At 37.6% G+C, this 9312-nt stretch overlaps 1 pseudogene; it reads left to right on the top strand.

The window, feature by feature from the left end:
• The first annotated feature begins 6988 nt into the window (after positions 1 to 6988).
• Positions 6989 to 7960, top strand: LOC127158015 (uncharacterized; annotated as a pseudogene).
• The last annotated feature ends 1352 nt before the right edge of the window (positions 7961 to 9312 follow it).

Below are 9312 nucleotides of genomic sequence, written 5' to 3'. Positions count from 1 at the left end.
CCTGCTGCTGAGTGGTCCAAAGTTATGTTCTCTGATGGAAGTAAATTTTGCATTTCCTTTGGAAATCAGGGTCCCCGAGTCTGGAGGAAGAGAGGAGAGGCACAGAATCCACGTTGTTTGAGGTCCAGTGTAAAGTTTCCACAGTCAGTGATGGTTTGGGGTGCCATGTCCTCTGCTGGTGTTGCTCCACTGTGTTTTCTGAGGTCCAAGGTCAATGCAGCTGTATACCAGGACATTGTGCAGCACTTCATGCTTCCTGCTGCAGACCAACTTTATGGAGATGCAGATTTCATTTTCCAGCAGGACTTGGCACCTGCACACAGTGCCAAAGCTACCAGTACCTGGTTTAAGGACCATGGTGTCCCTGTTCTTAATTGGCCAGCAAACTGGCCTGACCTTAACCCCAAAGAAAATCTATGGGGTATTGTGAAGAGGAAGATGTGATATGCCAGACCCAACAATGCAGAAGAGCTGAAGGCCACTATCAGAGCAACCTGGACTCTCATAAAACCTGAGCAGTGCCAGAGACTGATCGACTCCATGCCACGCCGCATTGCTGCAGTAATTCAGGCAAAAGGAGCCCCAACTAAGTATTGAGTGCTGTACATGCTCATACTTTTCATGTTCATACTTTTCAGTTGGCCAAGATTTCTAAAAATCCTTTCTTTGTATTGGTCTTAAGTAATATTTAAATTTTCTGAGATACTGAATTTGGGGTTTTCATTAGTTGTCAGTTATAATCATCAAAATTAAAAGAAATAAACACTTGAAATATATCAGTCTGAGTGGAATGAATGTATACATTATACAAGTTTCACTTCTTGAATGGAATTAGTGAAATAAATCAACTTTTTGAAGATATTCTAATTATATGACCAGCACCTGTAGATCTTCTCCCCAATGTGAGAACATCTGTTGATGTAAACAGCATTGTTAGTGATGCTAGCTTTGTTCTCATCTTCACTTTTCTTCATGTTTTGTGTACTCATGCAGTGGACTCACTACAGTTCTCAGAGGGAGAAGACGTCACTCTAGACACTGGCATTAGTGAACTACAGAGGGACGATCAGATTCTCTGGAGCTTTGGATCTGAAGACAACATTTTAGCTAAAAGAGATGGAGACACCAATGAGATCTCAAATGATGCTGATGATGGGAGATTCAGAGACAGACTGCAGATGCATGATCAGACTGGATCTCTGACCATCATAAATGCCAAAATCACGGACTCTGGAGTTTATCACCTACAAATCAGAAGCAGAAATAAAGTCTTGTAAAAGACGTTTAGTTTGTGCTGTGAGTCTTTTAATTAAATTATCATATTTCTGTTAATTTTCAGTATTCGATGAACTGAGATGTTTACCCGCACATGCATTTTTTTTCTGTAATTTTTGTTGGCATGGTAAAAGTGACATCAGGAGACTCCATCACTCTGAACGCTGATGTTACTGAACCAGAGGATAAAGATAATGACACCGGCATCGCTGAAATCATCCGAGTCAGCAGTAAGACCTCAGTGTATCATGGTAATTATGTTTTCAGTATGGGAGAACACAATACAATGCATTTTTCAGATTGGAGATTCTTGAAAATAAAGAGTACTGAGATGAGATGAGAAAGTCAAATAACTGTTTTAAAAGATGTGTTAATCGCCACTGACTCTGGTGACTCTGTTATACTGGTACTATTAGATTTAAGTGTGGCATTGAAACATTTGACCATAAGGTGCTTGTTCAGCTAGAGCAAGTTGTGGGCATCAAGGAACTGCATTAGGTTGGTTTTAGTCATATCTTAAAAATAGCAGCTTCTCAATCAGCATTGGATGATATTATTCTATAATATTCTGACTTGTGGGATCTCCCAATGCTCTATTTTGGCCTCTTTATTGTTTTCTTTATTTATGCATCTTTTAGCCTTTGTTTTTGGAAAGCATAGGCAAATAAATTTAGTTATCAAATCAAGTTTTAACTAAGAGCATTGGCTAAAGTGAAGACCTTCCTTTCATTGTAACCCTTTTAAACTGCAATTCATGATTGTATTTCTTCTAGAATTGATTATTGTAATTCCCTGTATCTGGGAATAAACTGTTCTTCTATATCTAGATTACAAACAGACCAGAGTTTGTTAACTGTTCCAGAGGTGGTGCACTAAGGGTGATCAGAGACCGATTCAAAGACAGACTGAAGCTGGACCGTCAGACTGGATCTCTGAGCATCACAAACACAGACTTAATAGCAGCAGAGAGACACATGACAAGCAATTCAGAGTTACTGTCTGTGGTGAGAAGCTCATGCTTGTAAGAATATTATAATATGATCTTATTTGGATCAGATGCTGTAAAATGCACACAACTTTCCACTAAATTACATGAATCATCAGTAGTTAAATATGGGTTCTGCAAAAAATTCAAATCAAATCACCTTTATTTATATACCGACTTTAACAATACTGAATTGTGACAAGGCGGCTGTACAGTATTAAATAGGAAACAGTACATCAACAATGCAAAGAGCAACAGTAAACACTCAATTTTCAGGTAAAGGTAGTTAATCAAATACAACAAAATAAAATACAATATTTGAAGATAAAGTGTCCCCAACTAAGCAAGCCAGAGGCGACAGCGGCAAGGAACCAAAACTCCATCGGTGACAAATGGGGAAAAAAACCTTGGGAGAAACCAGGCTCAGTCGGGGGGCAGTTCTCCTCTGGCCAGACACAGAGGACTCACCAGGTCCCGTGGTACTGTGCCGACAGCCGTCTAGGTGACGAGGTCTTCACTGGGGATCCGTCTCTGGGGTTCATCTAGTCGATGTGGTCTCCGCTGACATTCAGGGCTCTAGAGGTCGTCTCTAGGTGCTGATCCACCATCTGGGCTGGGTACGGACTGGATCCGGAGGACTGCAATGACCATCTGATCTGGATACGGACTGGATCTGGTGGTTAAGGTGACCTCGGAATAAGAAAGAAACAGACTAATATTAGCGTAGATGCCATTCTGCCATCTGATGATGCACTGAGTACATCAGGTGTTATGGGAAGTGTTCCCGGTTCCGGTTGACCTAATTGGTGCAGCCTAACAATCCTTTAACGGATTTGAATTATAGAAATGTGTTAATGTGTTATGTGTAAGCAAGGTTAGAACGCAGTGGACGTGAGGGACTATAATGTGATAAGAGCTCGCTTAGGTACTGAGGAGCTAAATCATTCAGGGCTTTATAAGTAATTAACAAGATTTTAAAATCTATACGATGTTTAATAGGGAGCCAGTGCAGTGTTGACAGAACCGGGCTAATATGATCATACTTTTTGGTTCTAGTAAAAACTCTAGCTGCTGCATTTTGGACCAGCTGGAGTTTGTTTGTTAAGCGAGCAGAACAACCACCCAATAAAGCATTACAATAATCTAATCTTGAGGTCATAAACGCATTAATTAATGTTTCAGCATTTGACATTGAGAGCATAGGTCATAAGTTAGATATATTTTTGAGATGTAAAAATGCAGTTTTGCAAATACTAGAGATGTGGTTTTCAAAGGAAAGATTGCCATCAAATAGCACACCTAGGTTTCTAACTGAAGATGAAGAATTGACAGAGCAGCCATCAAGTATTAGACAGTGTTTTACGTTAATACACGTGGAGGTTTTAGGTCCAATAATTAACACCTCAACTACACAATCACAATTAACTCAACTACACAATCAGTTTATCAAATTGGTTTGTTTCGCCGGGCCGTGAAGAAATATAGAGCTGAGTATCATCAGCATAACAACAAATGGCTGATTACATTTTGTAAAAAATATAAAATAAAATAATTCAGGATAAAGTTAGATGCCCTAAATCATTTAAACAGCCTATATATGTGGGGAAAAAATACTGATATTTTACTTAAAACAGATCAGTCTTTAACCAGGCCCTGATTTGTGCTCTCTTTGTATCAGTGCGTTTCAGACTAACTGTAGTCGTAACATCAGCAGGCATTACTGTCTTATCACATGTGTTTTGTTCTATTTTCTTACAGGTAATGGAGAGACAAACAGAGAAGATGCTGTGGAATCCTCTCTGGAGGAGACATCATTGATTCGGATGTACAGCGGCACTAGTGTTTGACAGTTTAATCTTATAAGGAGCCAAGCACGAAGGTGCGAAGACACCTACTCCATTGGTGTTCTTCTTGTTATTCTTCTTCCGCTCTGGAAGTCAATGGCAGCCCATAGAACCACTTACAGGAAAATTGTGAAATTAGGCACACTGATAGAGGACAGTCCCAACATTAACCACAGCAAGTTTGGAGTCTCTAACTCAGACTCAGTAGCGCCACTACTTGTCCAAATTTTCACTCATTTTACGCTAATAACTTTTAAATCACAAAGTCATGAAGGAAAATAAATTTTTCCTCTGAATCCTTGGCTAATGCCAAGTTGATTTAAAAGTCATAAGGTTTAGTTTTTTCGCTAATTTTAAAAGTTTGTAAAACCTACTTTTTCAAACACGTTCTAAACGGTATCTCAGTCTCAGATCATCTTCAGAGCATACTGGCCAAAGTTGATTAGTCAAACCGTTCTCTAATAACGCATGAAGAAATTCTACAAATAGCACACAAAAATGGACGTGAGGCTATATCTCCGCAACGTTTTGGCATATTGACACCAAACTTGGAGTGTGTTATAACATGCATGACCTGAGGTTACCTGCAGGGTTTCAGAAAATTGCCACCTAGTGGTCAGGAGATATGACATGGAAATTTCCACCAATAACTTCTAAATGATTTGGCCAGAAATCACTGGTCTCTTTAGATTCGGAGGAACGTGCCGAGTCGAACTATACACAGTATTCCCATACCAGTCATATTGGGTGTCGCCCATTTTGAATTTTATCATAAAATGCTATATCTTACAAACGCATTGGTGTATCATTATGAATCTCAGTATGTGTCTTTGGCACCATGCCCTGACAGGACAGGAACGTTTGGGGACAGCACCACCTTGTGGCCAAAAGTTACAAAGAAATAAAAAAAAAAAAAAACGCTGATAACATTTGATTTAAATTGGAAATTAAAATTAAATTAAAACGTCCTGTCCGCCATTTTGATTAATGTTGAAAACCTCAGACCTCTCCTAGCTCATTGGTCTGATGTTTACTAAATTTGACTTGGATCATTAATTCTGACAAAAAGTTACAGATTTTGTGTAGAAATACAAAACGGTTTTTATTGATTGAATCAACGAATTTGCTGGAAAGATGCCAAACTGCATCTGAGCCTGTATCTTTGAAAAGCGTTGACATATTTACATCAAACTTTGTATGTGGCATTGTCACCTCACACTGACCACATCACATTAAATTGGTAACAGCATTGGTTAACCATTTATCAACCATTAATTATTAGCGTTTTTTGAAATTTCATAATTTTTTATTAGATTAGCCTATTGTAATGAAACTGGTCTCAAACTATTCCTTGGGTCATACCAACAACATACATACCAATCATGCCATAGTTGGGCAAACGTCCTGTCTCCCAATTTTATTTAAATTGAAAACCAATTTTTTGACCTTTTTTGAACTCCTCTGTGACCATTGGTGCTTTTGAGCTGTGCAGGACAGTTTTTGCAGATGGTATCACTAATTCTAATGGGTTGTATTAGCTGTGGTGTAGGTGTAGTGGTGTAGACATGATGTAAAGATTGGATAAACTGACTGGTGCTGTAAATTAAGTCTGTTCAGTCCAAGCTCTGTTATCATTTGTTTTCTTCAAATGGGTTTTTTTGTAAAAATTAGATGAATTGAAGAAAAAAAGAAGTATTTTTTAAAAGTATTTTCTTTCATTTGAACCTGAAACATGTAAACTTGTTCTGCTTCAGTGGAAATGATCTTGTCTTGTGGTAAAGAAAGAGGTTAACTGAGAATGGTGGAGAATTGGAGTAAAATGTTTGGTTGATTTAATTATAATTAGGGTTAATATCAGTTTATTAACAGTCTGAACTATTGCATTGTTAAATGAAAGGAGTTTAATGGCATACAGTAGCTCACAGAAAGAAAGAAGAGGAACTGCCATCAGAATGATTCAGAATTCACAGCATCATCAGTCCAGTCTGTGTTCAGAGATGATCACTGCTCTACTGCGGTGACTGTTTCCAAACCTCAACATTGAGATTGCAGCATTACAAACTGAAAAATTGTCTTTAAAAACAACAACAAAAAAATGTGCTAACTTATTTTCTCTTTTGTTTACCTAATGTTTGTTTGTTTACCTTATGATTTAGATCTATTAAAACTTACTATTTGTGCTAGAAGTCCTAGTTACTCAAAAATCCCTAGTTAAGTTTACATGATTTGAGTACTGTACAAGCCATTTGACCACTGATGTCAATAAGGTTTGGACTGAGAATTTTCTGATCTGATTTCTGAGTGGTAAAGTACAGATCACTTGGGAAATAAAGACTGGGATGTGCTTAATTGATGCTTTAAAAGTGCAGTGAGATGTGAAAGAAAACTAAAATTGCCCTTGTGCGATGGATCTCTGCATGTATGCGTGGACGCCTGTCAGCATTCAAGTACAGAAATGTGCTGTTTTGCAATGTTTAAATGTTCATATAAACACACAGTTACCTTGTCGAGTATTCACATGAACACAGTTGCTTATTTCTACAATGAACCTAAACAATTAGAAGAAAAAATGTGGAGACACAGTGTCAGTTAGATTTGTATCTGCTGTTCTTCATGAATTAACCGTGTTTTTATCTGCACCATCATATTACAGACACGTACTTGCTTATTTAACATGTACAGTATATGTTCTTACATATCTGTATGTTATGTATTAGTAATAAAATATTTTTGAATTTGAGAGGATGTTTACAAGAAATATGAAGCAACAGTACTCCATTATGACTAATACAGTGTCACAATATATGAACACTAGCAGAATTTAAAAACTCACTTGGTCAGATCAGAGGAAGTGAACAAACACAGGAAGAGCTGATAGTATAGTATATAAAGAAAGAGTTGTGAGCAGATAATGAAGAGGAAGACTGACAGAAAGAGAAAATGGCTGATAAGTGTCATTTGTGTTTGCTGGGACTGATCATTCTCTCTTCACTTCTCACAGGTAAACACATTTCTACATGCTCTATATGTCTGTCTGCATACAATACATTTTCATTCAATAATATGTAACTTAAAGTCCTTGTGTTTCAGGTACCAGTGGAGTGGATGAGACTCATGTGTTCATCAGTTCTGGTGAAAATGTCCGTCTGCCCTGTAATAATCATCTTCATGACTGCAAATCAACTACATGGATCTATAACAGACATTCAGCAGCAGTTGAACTGATTGGTTTAGGGATAAAGAAGAAAGACATTGAGAGACATGAGACTGAGTCTGGGGTCTGACTGCTCTCTGAACATCAAGAACATCATAAAAGAAGATTATGGATTTTACAGCTGCCGACAATATGTGAATGGACAACAACAAGGAGCTGATGCATGTGTTTCTCTGCATGTTCTTCATGGTAATTTTAATATTATGTGGTCAATTTAAAAAGTGCAAATTCTTCATTTAAACTCTCATGATGATTGAAAAATGTGTGATTTGTGTGTTATTTTGTGTTTCAGTCTCTTCATCATCCTCACAGACTGAGATCAGTGCAGGCAGCTCTGTGACTCTCTACTGTCAGTTGTATTCATATTCACATACTGGAGTCTCTTGTGATGATTGGATCCATTCTGAGGGAATTCAGCTGTTCTTGTTGAATCAGGCTGGTGTTAAACTGATCATATCAGACTCCAGATATCAGGAATCAGCTCCAGGACACTGTATCATCACTGTGACTACAACACTCCTGAATGAAGATGACAACAGAGAGTGGAGATGTGAAGTTACTCACAGAAATCAAGTCAAGACCTCAGTCACATATACTGTTAAGAGTTCAGGTGAGAAAACAAATTCATCAATCAGTTACTAAAGAGTCTCTCTTAAATGTCTTAATATAGAGTTGTCCTGTGTGTTAACTAAATAAAATAGGATTGTCATATTCCACAGTATGATTAATCTGAACTAACAGATTTCATCTTTACAGCTCAAGACAAAACAACGGTAGCAGTGATTCCAATCCACACCACAAACTCTCAGGATCCCTCGACTACAAACACACACAAAACTAAAAGTACATCATCACTGTCTTTCTCACATCAGTGCTTTGCATTGGCTCTCAGATACTGTTTTCTTCTGTCATCTATAGTGTGCTTTAAGGTTTAAAGGTCCACTGAAAGCCCCTCTCTCAAACAGCATGCGATCGGTCACTGCATTGCTTGCTATTCTCCTACACTCTAAAAAATGCTGGGTTAAAAACAACCCAATTTGGGCTATTTTGGCAACCCAGCGCTGGGTAAAAAAGGGACAAACCCAACGCTGGTTTGTTTTGACCCAGCAAGTTGGGTTGAATGATTGACCCAGCATGCTGGGTTGCTTTTTTTATGGTTTAAAATTACTACACTGCTAGGCTAAAATGAACCCAAAATTGAGCTAGGCATTAAATCTACAAATCTTGATCATTATAAAATCACTTTAACACACACAGAATGACTATCAAAAGATAAATGTTTATTAAAAACTACAACAAGAGAAAACATTCAAAAGTAACATGCATGTGAAAAGAAATGCAGAAAAAATATGGCATTAGCAGGTACAGAGTTTATAAATGAAGCACTGAACATCTGCTGACTATTTTTTCTGGTAAATTCTGTATATTGTATAAAACTACTGTACAAAAAACACTACTTCACAATAATTGTACAATTAGTAGTTTCTTTCTTCTTTTTTTTTTTAAACACAAACTAAAAATAAAACCACAACATTAACACTGACATTATAACATTTAACACAAGCAAATGTGTGAAGTCTTGTGAGTATGTGTACGAATGAACGTGAACTCCATTTCTACTGAACAACACAGAACGAGCATTTGACATTTTGTTTTTTACAGACTATACACTTACGGTTTGTTTCATAGTCCATGACTGCATACAGAAAATGCATCACTGCCAATTTCCTTAATCTCTTTAAGATAGTTGATGTAGTCATGAAGTCCCATCAGCTCAGCAAAGGCGTGCAACATCTTTGACATTATCCAGGGTGGCCTCCTCCTTTAAAACCACCGTTGCATCAGTTTGGGGGAAAGATCATTTCTCCTCTTTGTCCAGCATTCATCCCAGTCACCACCTGCTCTTCATCAGTGGCCTAAAATAGAAAAACATTTAAAAAAGAAAACATTTAGTTCAAATGTAACCATTTTCAAACAGAGGTGCATCCAATTCT

Source organism: Labeo rohita, unplaced genomic scaffold (assembly GCF_022985175.1).
Source record: "Labeo rohita strain BAU-BD-2019 unplaced genomic scaffold, IGBB_LRoh.1.0 scaffold_130, whole genome shotgun sequence".
In the NCBI taxonomy this organism is placed as follows: domain Eukaryota; kingdom Metazoa; phylum Chordata; class Actinopteri; order Cypriniformes; family Cyprinidae; genus Labeo; species Labeo rohita.
This window is presented reverse-complemented; position numbering and strand designations above follow the sequence as displayed.